Source organism: Tasmannia lanceolata, unplaced genomic scaffold (genome assembly GCF_043159265.1).
Source record: "Tasmannia lanceolata isolate RefF3 unplaced genomic scaffold, GAP_Taslan_0.1 ptg000018l, whole genome shotgun sequence".
Lineage (NCBI taxonomy): Eukaryota > Viridiplantae > Streptophyta > Magnoliopsida > Canellales > Winteraceae > Tasmannia > Tasmannia lanceolata.
Window position 1 is genome coordinate 45,617,414 of NW_027518695.1, and position 13,374 is coordinate 45,630,787.

Consider the following 13,374-nt stretch of genomic DNA (forward strand, 5'->3'; position numbering starts at 1 on the left):
AATAAAATACCGAAAGCCAGTAGTAGACGCGACCCTAGAGGGTCCCCGAATGGACTAATTCAAATGGACTAGACACTCGACTAATGATCTGGGACGGAAACGACACACGACAGTGCTTCCCGAGTTCATAGGACTCGCACTGAAAACTAGAAAAAGGTCCGGGAACCAGAGAAGTCTGCTGTAGCCGCTGAAGTGAAGGATGCCCCAGGCGACAATGCCACTGAAATGTATCCACAGAGCTATGTAAGACAGTAGGCGGCCGGCAGTCAAGACGATAGAGTCCATCTACCTCACGACCCGTTCCAATTGTCTTCCCAGTCGAGAGATCCTGAAATAAACAGTAAGATGGGAAAAATGAGACAGAACAGTGAAGAGATTTAGTAATTTGACTAACTGAAAGTAAACTAAATGGTGATTTTGGTACACATAAAACAGAAGATAAGGTAAGAGCAGGATGACGGGAGATATGACCAACACCAGTGATAGGTGTAGTGGACCCATCAGCAAGGGTGATAGAATGAGAGGGAGACGAGAAAGAGCGAAAAGAATGAAGCTGAGAAGAGTTACCAGTTAGGTGATTGGATGCGCCAGAGTCAATGATCCATGACCCTGAGCTAGATAGAAGGGTAGTGGGTGAACTACCTGGCTAGTCGAAACCTGCATAGGGAGGACGAGAACTGAGCAGCAGACGCTGGAACTCCTCATAATCGGCACGGGATAATGTATAGGTGGAATCAGCTGGTGCAGGAACAGAAGCAGAGGGAGCGCAATCTGAAGCCGAAGCAGTAGTAGCACCCATGTGAGCCGAGCGTGCTTGATGAAGCTCGGGATGCAGGGTATAGCAATGGTCAATATAATGTCCCTCGCGCTGATAGTGAGTGCAAAAAGAACGGCCACGGCCACCACCAGAACGACCACCACCACGGCCGGCACGGCCACGGCCACGACCAGAGGAGGCTCCACCACGAGGCGGGCGAGTACTGCCATCATAGGTCGCGAGAGCAGAACCATCAATAGGAACAGATATCACTGGATCACTAGGAGAGCACTGCTGGACGCAGGAGTAAACCTCAGTAAGGGAAGGAATAGCGCCAGAACCGATAATCTGCTGACGAAGAGGCATGTACTCTGGACCCAAACTCTCAAGGTACTGCACAACACGGATCTGATCCCTCTGACGGGCAGCCTCTGTGAGATCCGTGGTAAGCGGCATGTAAACATCAAGCTGCTGACAGAGGCCAACGAATTGGCTGTAATGGGTGGCAAGAGGAAGATCACCACGGCGGAAACGCACCCACTCGGAATAGGTAGAGCAGATCCGACTAATGTTTGCCACATCAGAGTAAAGAAGAGTAACCTGATCTGTTTTGCAGTAGGCAGAAGCATCAAGGGCCCAGAGACGTGAGGGGCCATACTCTGCCACAGAAGGGTACAAACAAGAGCATCCTCCTGTTCCCATCGATCAAAGGTGGGATCCGTCCTAGGAGGAGGATCACGACGAATGACGTGGGCTTTCCCACGGGCAATAAGATACTTCTCGACGGCTGCTTTCCAAGTAACGTAGTTTGCCCCATCCAAAGTAGTGATATGTGGGAATGATCCATCCACAGAGAGAGATGATGACGAAGAGGATGCCAAAGAGGGTGTCGGACGAACACCAGGAGGCACTCCTGTGGAAGGATTGTCAAGCACCTCCTCCATAACAACAAGCAAGAAAGAAACAGACAATCCAAACCAAGACGAATAACAGGAGATAACAGAATAGGTGGGCAAACTAGGATACGCCAAGAAAGCTAGACGCGGCTCCAAAAATGACGGGCATCGACGAAGCTTGACAAGAGGGAAGCCATGAGGCACAGAGGGGAGCCGCAAAGTCAAACTAGAATCAAAGTAGGGTAAGAGATGAAGATCTAACACATAATAACAAGGAGAAAAGAGTGGTAGGGTTTACCAAGGGATGAAAGGAAGAGGAGGAAAAATGATGGGGGTTGAAAAACTTGGGGTGTGAGGCTTACCACCAAACCTAGGAATTGGGGGCTGGAAAAAAAAAATCGGATGCGAGGCGAAACACAGCCCTGGAAACTTATTTCCAGGAAGTTATTTTCCTGGAAAATTTTGGGGGGTTGCAAATCCTCGGTCATGGAAAAGGTTTTCCGAGTTGGTGAGAAAATATTTTCCTGGAAAATTTGAGGGAGGCGGGGGTGCAAATCCTCGTTCTTGGAAAATAATTTCCTCCCTGTGTGGACAATGTGTTGGGTTGCTGCGCGGGGGTACAGGACCAGGAACTATGCGCAGGGGAGGAGAAACGTGGGGGAGGGAGGGCCTGGTGTCTTCGGCTCGGAGGGAACGACTCCTTCTGAGGGGGAAAAAGACAGCGTGCCGGTGTGCCTCGGATGAAACTTGGCCCGGAGTTGGGTTTCGCGGCGTGGGGGGTGGCGGAGAAGATGGAGGCTGATAGAGAACCCTAGGGATCAGAAAACCCTAAGGCTCTCATACCATGTTACTAGAAAGTTTAGACAGAGAAAATAAAATGAGTTAGGGTTATCTCCCCCTGACTCATATCTTTATACTAAAATATAAAGGGATGTACAAAGTCCTAAATGCCCTTAGGCAAGTTACATATTCCAACACTTAACACTTTATTTTTATAGTTTGTAGGATTATTACTTTCAAACAGAACACAAAACTACTTTTTTTTCTTGTTTTAAAGAAAAACCACATTCCTCCGGCCCAAATCCATTTATCAAGAGCAAGGAAACAAATTTATTTGTGCAATAACCAAAAGAATCAGAATCAACTAGGGCACTTGATGAAAGTTTGTAAAAGATTAAAACCCTAGTCTTCTTCTTCTTCTTCTTCTCGCCTAATCTCTCTCTCTCTCTCTCTCTTTACCTCCACACGATTTGCAAAAAGGGAGGGGGAGATGATTTCTTCCTTTTGTCTTCTTGAGGCAACAATGTATATTTATAAATTGTATTCCCTAGATATGAGACTAAATTGACCTTCTTTGATTATGCTAATTATTAGCTTTGGATTATACTAATCATGGAGGGTTGCCTTTTAGGTTTCCCTTCAAGAATTTGATTTTTAAAATTTTATCTTTCTTTCTTAAATGAATGAGTGCAAAATCTTAGGCTACTAAAAGATAAGAAGGAAAGTCAAATAGATGGAGATTTGCCCAAATCTCTAGGATTCTATGGGATATTCCCTCTCTCCCAACTTTCAAATTTTATTTCCCTTATCACCTTCCTAATTAGAATTGATTTATTGTCTTTCTAAATTAATGGAGATCTTGCTATCATCATATTCCCTCCATTTTATTTGAATTAGAATTTTAAGTCACATGCTAAAAAGAATGTGGTACCAAATATTCCCTTTACTAAATCAAATAAAATCTCGTCTTGCTTGCTTAGCAAGCAACCTTCCCTCTCCTTCTTGATTTCAAAATTAATAGGATTTGATTGCTAAAAGAGGGGAGAGGAAAGTCAACCTTTCCCTCCCTTATGGATTTTTTTTGAAAATCTTTCCTTTATGGATTTTAAATAAAAGTTGTCTTAATTTAAAATGGCAATTCTAGAAAAATCACATGTGGGGTCCACCTTTCCTTCATGGAAATTTGACCACCCATTAAGGTGTTTGGAAAAAGTTTTCAAAGAAAATATTTTCTAGAAAGATTTTAGTACAAAACTTAGCAAATTCCAGAATTAATAAGGGCCCTTGATCTTGGGTCAATGAGATCCTCAAGATCTAACCATTGATCACATGATCCAAGGTCACCATTAGGCATCCTAAATTAATAGATCCTTACGGTAGGGTCTGTTATTACACCCATGATCAACCTTCCCAACCTTCACCCTCTTCACTCCCACTTACCTCACCTTACATGCCACACTCTCACTCCTTCAACCACACTCCTACAGTCACACACTCAAACCTCTATTCACAACTCCATACAAACAAGTACTTAGTCTTATGCCCCTCACTATATTTCCACCCTTGACGCCTACACACATTACATTACATCACACCCATACACAAACCCAATGGGGACTGTTACACACACATGCTACATGTACACTCACATCTACATCCTTTTTCTTGTGAAGATGGAAAAAAGAGCTACTCGATGCCAAATAATGTCCATACTCCTTGGTAAAAATCCCCATGTCTACATCATCCTCCCTCTCAATTTAAGCTAGTCCTCAAGCTTGGTTTCTCCATAGAAGGTGCTAGACATCCTTTTTAGGGCTGCTAGAGATGTCATCCCTCAGGTTGCTCGACCAAGGAGGTATTATTACCTCCCCCCAGGTCAAACACAAAATTCTCAGTGAGAAGCTCTGTGACCCACTGTATTGTTGAAATGTTGCAAGTGTCCTTTCTCAACCTGCTTTTGCTGACCATTCCATCCTCTGTGGTGTCTCATTACAACTTTCTTCCCTGATTGGGTGTAAAAACTCAAGCCTATCACAGGCCGACACCTGTCCTGGAGTAGGTGAACTCAAGCCTATCACAGGCCGACACCTGTCCTGGAGTAGGTGAACTCAAGCCTATCACAGGCCGACACCTGTCCTGGAGTAGGTGAACTCAAACCTATCACAGGTCTGCACCTGTCCTGGCATAGGTCATCCCACGTCATCGAGTTTCCCTCTATAAAAGGGGGTTCAAAGCTCAAACCAATGGGTAATGAAAAACCTTCTCTCCACCCTAAACTCTCAGAACAAGCTCTGCACTCCTGCTCATACTGACTTGAGTGTCGAAGGGCCTGTCCGGAGTAAAACCCGAGTTGGTCTTTTGACCTCGCTTGCCTCTGTGCAGGACATAGCTCTTTCAGCAGGACTCAGTCCCTCCACTCCGCTTCACTCTGGTCCTCCAGGATTCAGTCCCTCTGGTCGTCTACCTCAGCTCTTACGTCACTGCCGTACCTGTTACCGATTTTCGGTCTAACAGATTGGCGCCATCCGTGGGACCTCGAACTAAAAGCTGTTCAGATCCCCTTACAAAAATGGCAGGACGGAGGAATGCTCGAGTACCAACTGCACGGACTACTCGCGCCGTGCTGCTTCGCAGGACTCGTAGTGAGCGAATCGCCTCACAAGTGGTGGCTCCTTCTGCTACGGCCGAACTAAGTCCGGCTCGTTCAGACCACCTCAATCCTACTCCTACTCCGGATCAAGTTCAAGCTCTTTTTCAGCAGATGACCGCTCTCGTCGGTCAGTACCAGCAGCTGATCCAAGCGCCTCCCCAACCCCCTCCAGAAGCTTCACGACCTGTCCAGGAAAGGTCAAATATCCACAGGGGAGAGTCAGCGCGCCATGATGAGGACCGAACTCACCACTCTCACCACTCCACGAGACAAGTCCAGCCCTCCAGAGCCTGGCACGCCCACACAGAACCTCACCACCGCCGGAGATCGCGGTCCCTCTCTGCGCGAAAGCAGCAAGCCCAAGAGGACCGCGCGCCGCAGGAAAAACTCCGGCCTCATCGTAGGAGTTCGGAAAGCCAGTCCGACTCCGCGGCGAGCCAATCCGTGGAGAGAAACAGGTCACTGGACCGACCAGACCGTAGAGCTGATCCGATGCTACGGAGGATGGAAGAGATGGACCACCGAATAGAAGAGCTGGCAAAGGATCAGAGCCGGCCCGCTTCCAGGGCTTTTTCAAGCAGAACGCCATTCACCGACGACATCATGGGTGCCCCAGCACCCAGAGGATTTAAAATGCCAACAATCCCGCAGTATGACGGGACCTCTGACCCTGTGGACCAATTGGAGCCGTTCAGGACAATGATGCTCCTCCACGGCGCGTCAGACGGCTTTCTCTGCAGAGCATTCCCGACCACACTGATTGGTGCGGCCAGGGACTGGTACTCAAGGATCAGACCGAACTCCATCAGCAACTTCGATGACTTTGGGGAAGATCTGGTCCGCCACTTCATGAGCAGCCGTAGGCCAAGGAAAACAACAGCATCCTTGATGGCCTTGCGGCAGGAGGATAATGAACCTCTGAAAGCCTTCGTCAGCTGCTTCAACAGGGAGGCACTCCCAGTGCCGAATCTAGATCCCTCAGCCGCTACAAACGCGCTTCTCGCGGGTGCTAGATCTAATGATTTCTGCTGAGCAGTGGCCCGCCGGAATCCGCACTCTCTAGCAGATCTAGTGGCCGGGGCAGAGGAATATATATCAGTGGAAGAAACACTGGCTGCCTTGGACTCAAATCGGAGGAGAACGTCTGAAGACAAGAACCCTACTAAACAGCGTAGGGATGACAAGGCCGTCAGAAGAGAAAAGTCCCCCCAGAGGAGGGAGGAGAACTTTACGCCTCTACACACCTCCAGGAGAAGCATACTGGCCGCAATCGAGGGAGAATAATTCGTAAGATGGCCAACCAGAATGATCTCCAAGGTAAATAAGAAAGACCAATCAAAGTACTGTCGATTCCACAGGGACCACGGTCACGACACGGACGAATGCTGGCAGCTCAAGGAAGAAATCGAGCTGCTGATTGGCTGGGGCTACTTGAAAAGGTATGTCCGAAATGACGACCGCAGACCGGAGCGCAGAGAGAAGAGTCCTCAGGGCAGCAGCCCTCGACGGTCGCAGCCGCCCCCTGCGAAGAACCAATCTCCTCCATCCAGTCCACAACCAGAGACACACAATTCCCGGCCAAGGGGAGTCATAGGCACAATTATGGGCGGACCAGCCGCTGGGGGCACATCGTCTGCTGCTCGAAAAGCATATGCACGCCGAGTCAACGCCGTGCACACATGCAGCAAGAAGATGAGGACGGAGAATGAGATCTCCTTTTCAGATGCAAATCTCGACAACCTGATACTGCCACACGATGACGCACTGGTCATAACCATGCTCGTCGCAAACTGGGAGTTGAAGAAAATCCTGGTCGACAATGGGAGTTCGGCCGATATTTTGTACTATCATGCTTTCGAGAGAATGATGATAGGTGACGATCGCTTAAGGCCGGCGAACTCCGATCTGTTCGGTTTCTCGGGGGAAGTCATGAAAATGGATTGGCAGATTGAACTTCCAGTCCTCGTCGGAGAGCCGCCCTGCCAAGCTTTCGCCATGGTCAACTTCCAGGTAGTGAGGGCCACTTCGGTCTATAACGCTATCTTGGGACGACCCGGGCAGAACTTAATCCGCGCAGTCGTTTCAGCGTATCACCAGAAAATGAAGTTTATAACACCAAACGGCGTGGGTGAGGTCAGAGGAGATCAACCACAGTCCAGGGAGTGCTATGCCATGGCACTCAAAAGGCAAAGATGCATCGGAATCCTTGCCGATTGAACTACTTGATCTGAGAGACGAAGCACAGGTGACTGAACCCGCCGAAGACCTCAGAAACTACTATCAGTAGTAGACCACCCGGCGTGAAAGCGACTTTGTAAATATACACTGAATGTTAATGATAGAAGCTCTTTTGCAAATCTCTTCATACAACTTGGAAACCCAGTTCACTAAAACTCGGGTACTCTGGAAACCCAGTTCACTAAAACTCGGGTACTCTGGAAACTCAGTTCACTAAAACTCGGGTACTTGCTATTTGGAAACCCAGTTCGCTAAAACTGGGTACTCGCTGCTTCGATTGCCACGGCTCGTCTCCGCAAAGATCGGGAGCGTACTCCTGGTCCGGAACCAGCCCGGATGCAAAAACCAACGCCGCTTGGAAACCCAGTTCACTAAAACTCGGGTACTCTGGAAACCCAGTTCGCTAAAACTGGGTACTCGTTGCTTGGATCGCCACGACTCGTCTCCGCAAAGATCGGAAGCGTACTCCTGGTCCGGAACCAGCCCGGATGCAAAAACCAACGCCGCTTGGAAATTCAGTTCACTAAAACTCGGGTACTCTGGAAACCCAGTTCACTAAAAACTCGGGTACTCATTACTTGGAAACCCAGTTCGCTAAAACTGGGTACTCGCTGCTTGGATCGCCACGGCTCGTCTCCGCAAAGATCGGGAGCGTACTCCTGGTCCGGAACCAGCCCGGATGCAAAAACCAACGCCGCTTGGAAACCCAGTTCACTAAAACTCGGGTACTCTGGAAACCCAGTTCACTAAAACTCGGGTACTCGCTACTTGGAAATCCAGTTCGCTAAAACTAGGGTACTCGCTGCTCGGAAACCCAAGTTCAATAAAACTTGGTCATCCTAAGCCGTTCAGAACATCTCCAGCCAGACTCGATATAAGGCGTGGGTAAACTTTAACCTGAAGAAGGTTCATCCGTCATCTCCAGCCGAACTGGATATAGCACAAAGCGCTACAGGACAAAATTCAGTCCATCTCAAGCCGAACTGTATATAGTGCACAGCGCTACAGGACAAAATTCAGTTCATCTCAAGCCGACCAGGACTCGGTGTGATTCGCTACAAGACAAAATTCAATTTCGTCTTTTAGCAGTTTGCTCTATATTCAGTCCATCTCAAGCCGAACTGGATATAGCACAAAACGCTACAGGACAAAATTCAGTCCATCTCAAGCCGAACTGGATATAGCGCAAAGCGCTACAGGACAAAATTCAGTCCATCTCAAGCCGAACTGGATATAGCGCAAAGCGCTACAGGACAAAATTCAGTCCATCTCAAGCCGAACTGGATATAGCGCAAAGCGCTACAGGACAAAATTCAGTCCATCTCAAGTCGAACTGGATGTAGCGCGGCTACAGGACAAAATTCAGTTCATCTCAAGCCGAACTGGATATAGCGCAAAGCGCTACAGGACAAAATTCAGGTCATCTCGAGCCGCACTGACTTTTCAGGCCGGACTGACGGCTTGGCCGAACTGATTTTCCAGGCCGGACTGACGGCTTGGCCGCACTGACTTTCCAGGCCGGACTGACGGCTTGGCCGAACTGATTTTTCAGGCCGGACTGACGGCTTGGCCGCACTGACTTTCCAGGCCGGACTGACGGCTTGGCCGCACTGATTTTCCAGGCCGCACTGGATATGACGCGTCTCGCTAAACGACAAAAGTCAGTCCGGCCCAAGCCGGCCGGACTGACGAATTTCCGGACTCATTTCCGGACTGAATTTCCGGACTCATTTCCAGCCGAACTGATGAATTTTCGGACTCATTTCCGGACTGAATTTCCGGACTCATTTCCAGCCGAACTGACAAATTTCCGGACTCATTTCCGGACTGAATTTCCTGACTCATTTCCAGCCGGACTGACGAATTTCCGGACTCATTTCCGATTGAATTTCCGGACTCATTTCCAGCCGAACTGACGAATTTCCGGACTGAATTTCCGGACTCATTTCCAGCCGAACTGACGAATTTCCGGACTCATTTCCGGACTGAATTTTCGGACTCATTTCCAGCCGAACTGACGAATTTCCGGACTCATTTCCAGCCGAACTGACGAATTTCCGGACTCATTTCCGGACTGAATTTCCGGACTCATTTCCAGGCTGGACTGCCAAATTTCCGGACTCATTTCCGGACCGGACTGCCAAATTTCCGGACTCATTTCCGGACCGGACTGCCAAATTTCCGGACTCATTTGCAGCAAATTTCCGGACTCATTTTTGGACCCGTCTCTAGCAAATTTCCGGACAGACTTCGCCCATTCAGGAATGTAATTCACCACACTTCGCCAAGTCACTACAATGACTTGGAGAACTGGGGGGCAACTGATGGGGTGTAAAAACTCAAGCCTATCACAGGCCGACACCTGTCCTGGAGTAGGTGAACTCAAGCCTATCACAGGCCGACACCTGTCCTGGAGTAGGTGAACTCAAGCCTATCACAGGCCGACACCTGTCCTGGAGTAGGTGAACTCAAGCCTATCACAGACCGACACCTGTCCTGGAGTAGGTGAACTCAAACCTATCACAGGTCTGCACCTGTCCTGGTATAGGTCATCCCACGTCATCGAGTTTCCCTCTATAAAAGGGGGTTCAAAGCTCAAACCAATGGGTAATGAAAAACCTTCTCTCCACCCTAAACTCTCAGAACAAGCTCTGCGCTCCTGCCCATACTGACTTGAGTGTCGAAGGGCCTGTCCGGAGTAACACCCGGGTTTGTCTTCTGACCTCGTTTGCTTCTGTGCAGAACACAGCCACTTCCTTTCAATCCCGCCGAACTCGACTCCTTCACTTCGGTCACTCTGGTCCTCCAGGATTCAGTCCCTCTGGTCGTCTACCTCAGCTCTTACGTCACTGCCGTACCTGTTACCGATTTTCGGTCTAACATTTCCTATGGTCACTAAAAAGTACTGCCACATCGTTTTTCCTTGTACTCTAGAATTCCTCCATCTGCTCTGGAAATTGTAGGAACCTCAACAGACTTGGTAGGATATACCTACCCCTGTCCAGCCATGGAAAAGCATCCCTCCTATGTCAAAGTTTCACCATCCTCTGTCATCATTAATGGCTCATGTGGACTCCCTTCTCTTGTCCCTGTTGGTGCATCGCCTCCCTTATTTCAGTCTCATCTAGTTTCCCACAGTCCTTGTGTAGTGTCAATAATAGGTTGTGCTATCAAGATCCTCTCATGATACTCCTCTAGGCCCCCTCTTGTTCAACAACTCCTTTAAACATATCCTGGGTCTCAGTGCTACCCCCTTGGCTACTCCGTCAAGGATTCCACAACGGTAGTGGAGGGATCAATCTGGTCCTCCTCGCCACTGAGAGGAAGGTACACAAGCAGGTGTTGGTCACCTCTGCCACCGCTGAATGAGAAGATTAATCTCAAGTTTCCACTTTTCTACCTGGGTGGGGTCGTGGAGAAAGTCTTCTGCCACACCTGAGAAGATTAATCTCAGTTATTGTTCAGTAACACCTACTCCATGCATCTCCCGAGGTGGGGGTGGTGGAGAACGTCTTCGACTGTACATCCAATCAATCCACTTTGTGATTTTGTCAAGTAGAACTTGACACTGATCAGAGCGTGCCCAGAACAAATCATTGAGTGTTCTATACTGCATGGCCACAATTCTTGCCAACAAAGCATCCAATGTGGTTGATATTTTGACAGAGGTGGAGCCGGAAACAACCACCCCCATGGAGGAGTTAGAGGCAGAGGTTCCTCCATCCATTGAAGTTTCACTTGTTGAGCAGCTAGAAGCATAGAACGGAATTATGAGATAGAGGATGAGCTAGGTTTCATTCTAATGAGGATGGATATGTTTAACCATGACAAGGTTATGCAAGATAAGCCTTTGGGTCATGAGGAGAGCTATTGCGTGGAAATTCGAGACAAGGACAGAAGCAAGATGCCATCAAAAGTGATCCGGTGGCGGGGAGTAAAACTGCGTAGTGGCCGTGGTGAAATAATCGACGGCCCCGGGTAAAGGGACTTGCATCTGAGAGCTTTGTTTTTTACCGTGGAATCAACATTAGCATACCCTTGGTTGAGCACAGGAGGGATGGCATCCCTAGTAGCCATTGTCCGTATTGAGCATGTCCTTTCAATAAAGAAGCAAGCTTGAGGGCAGGCTTCATTTTAGAGAGGAAGAGGGGGGGGGGGGGGGGGGGTGGGGGGGGAATGATTGAAATGTGGATCTCGGCCAATGGATTTTAGGGCAAAGAATTAAGGGGTGATGATTACCACTATCCATCTTTGAACACCACGGGTGGAGAAAGAATAATTTGAGCACCTATGACATTGGGCGTGTCACGTACGTATGATGAGTGTGTAACAGCCTACATTGGGTGGTGTGCATGTCTTTAGTGGTGAGAGAGGCACATGAGATTGGTTATATGGGGGAGTCAATAGGAGTTTGGGTGTGTGTTGGAAGGGTGTTTGTGTGGAATGTGTAGTAAGGTGATTGAATAGTGAAGGAGTGTGAAGTGTTGCAAGTGGTGAGCCAAATGAAGATGACAAGTCAGGTCGGTTATGTATATAACTGCCATTGCAAGTTGCTGCCACCTCAACCGAATATCAACCATTTTCACAGAAGGTGGCGATGATATCTTGAGCAGTTACACATCTAGGACCGCTGACGAAAATAGATGTGTCGCAAGTTCCATACAGATTACTGATTACTCCTCCTATCATTGGAATAAAAAGGATTGATATCGGTGTGATCTGATCCATTATCTGGGATCAATCCTGAACTTAAGCTAGTGGCCCTGGTTCTTAACTGCCTCAAAGATGGTTGCAACAAACTATGGATGCATCAGCAAACCCAGCTGGAAATGGGCTGGAATTTTACCATCAAGAACTCTAGAAGTTTCTTCCTCCATACATAGATAGAGGAGAGGGAACCTTGTAAAGCAGTTCTGGTGGTTGTGAATTTTCTTTGCGTGAAAGGGCTCCTAGGTAGTTGTTTTGAGAACTTTGAGCGGACTTCGTCTTCTAGGAAGGAAAAGGGGGTCCCTTCACAAGAGTAAGGTCCCGTCTTTCTCTCCTTCTGCATGTTATCTTGTAGAATGAACCTGATCTTGTTTTTTATGTAATCTGTCCTAAAAATTTGTTTGTTCTAGTTTCAGTTTTCTTTTACATCTAATACAATCATACCTTTACTTTTTTCATTTCTCAAGTTCTTCCTTTTATTTCCTTACTGTTCCTTAATCTGAAACCCTGTTGATCCACTTCAAATACTAGACTCTCGTTTCTGCTTTGAGAAGTTACTGACAGTCCTCAAATTTAGCAAGTTCAGAAATGAACTGTAAAGTGCGAACCTGACAGGAAGCAGTAACATTGTGTGGATCTGAAATGTATGTTTAATGAGTGAAAGGAAACTATGTTTGATAGCAATCAACCACTTGTTTTCCAACAAACCGAAAGCTTCCAGATTTGGTCCCTTCTTGAATCAGTGTGATTGGAAGTTAATCAATGTTGCATGCATATATACATGGCTTCATTCAAATCTAATTTGATGGTTTTGAACAGTGAATTGTGTTCACTCAATTGCTTCCTGTGTTTTTTTTGGATGACATAGGGTATCCCCACTCCAATTTTTAGGGCTGCTTCCTTTTTTGGGGGTTTGCCTTGTGTCAGTCCACCTGCTTATTTCCCAATATTCTCTAACTCCTATCCGAGGAAATTTTTGGTACAACTAATCTCCTTTCATGTTTGTTGCTCTCTTACCACTGAGGTTTTCTCCTTAATCCAAAGCATTTACAGCATCAGTAAAAATGTCCCGGAGCTAATTCTTGCAACATATACTCCTGTCTAAACTCTCTTCAACTGTCGCACGTGCGAAGTCTACATCAGCATTGAACCTTCATTTATATATTATTGAATTTTTGTTGTCAAATCTTTTTTTTTGTCTGTGGATCTCATTCTTTACCTTCGCTGGAAGTTTCTCCGTGAAGCCCTGTTATTTATTAAAATTGGGGATGACTTTTTTTAATGTTTAGAGGGTGAAAACACATCTCTTTACGCGCTCAGGTTTTTTTTTTCTGCACAAAATATGT

The 13,374-nt window shown here is 47.4% G+C and overlaps 1 protein-coding gene across 2 annotated transcripts in view; it reads left to right on the forward strand.

Moving 5' to 3' along the window:
- Positions 1–13,374, forward strand: part of LOC143850997 (lipid droplet phospholipase 1-like) — a 62,239-nt gene that overhangs the window by 21,306 nt on the left and 27,559 nt on the right. The gene's annotated exons all lie outside the window — the stretch shown is intronic.